This window comes from Pristiophorus japonicus, unplaced genomic scaffold (genome assembly GCF_044704955.1).
Source record: "Pristiophorus japonicus isolate sPriJap1 unplaced genomic scaffold, sPriJap1.hap1 HAP1_SCAFFOLD_314, whole genome shotgun sequence".
NCBI classification, from domain to species: domain Eukaryota; kingdom Metazoa; phylum Chordata; class Chondrichthyes; family Pristiophoridae; genus Pristiophorus; species Pristiophorus japonicus.
Window position 1 is genome coordinate 199,864 of NW_027252933.1, and position 942 is coordinate 200,805.

Genomic DNA, 942 nt, shown 5'->3' on the forward strand with positions numbered 1-942 from the left:
GCCCAAAGTGCCGCCGATGGCCGCCGAGGTACCAGACGGTACTTTGGGGGATAGTCATCGCCGAGGTCCCTCGAGGGTCGGCGGGCGGCAAATGGATGACGTACACCGCCAATCGGGGCGGCAGCGGGCGGGAGGTCTCATTCTCGGCGGCAGAGGTGCTTGCCGCCCAAGTGCCTCCGAGGATGGAGTCGGGCCCACGGAGGGTCGAAAACCTGAAAAAAAATCAACAGTAAACAATAAAAAAACTATTGGAAGACCTTCAGGGGACCCCATCCAGGTCAGTCGCTGTTGAAATTTTTTTTTTAAATGTTCACTTAGCTTTTTTTCAGCTCTTCCTACTCACCGTCAGGGACAGACCAGCCTCCTCACAGCGGTCCATCCCCGTTCTGGCACCGACTCCCGCCCACAGGAATCTGGGAGCTCGGCGGGCGGGAGGTCAGTTGTGCCACTCGGCCGTCCAGGAGGGAGGGAGGAGAGGGGAGGGAAAGGGAGGGGAGGTGAAGGAGAGGAAGGGGAGTAGGGAGAGGGAGGGGGTGGAGAGTGAGAGGAGGGGAATGGGTGGGAGGGGTGGGAAGTGAGGGGTGGTGAGAGAGAGGAGGAGGGAGGGAGGGGAGGGGAGGGGCGGGAAGCGGAGGGAGGGGTGGGAAGCGGAGGGAGGGAGGGGAGGGAGAGGGAGGGAAAGGAGGGAGGGGAGGGGAGGGACGGAAGGGAAGTGGAGGGGAGGGGAGGAATAATTGAGGAGTCCCAGGAATGACTGCAGCTCCGTCACGTTCTGTGGTCTCGGCACATTCTTGATCGCCTCCGTCTTGGCATCGGTGGGTCTGATGCCGTCTGCCCCGATTCTTCTCCCTAAGAACTCGACCTCTGGCACCAGAAAACACACTTTGAGCGTTTCAACCTGAGTCCCACACGATCTAGCCAACTTAGAACCTCTTCCAGGTT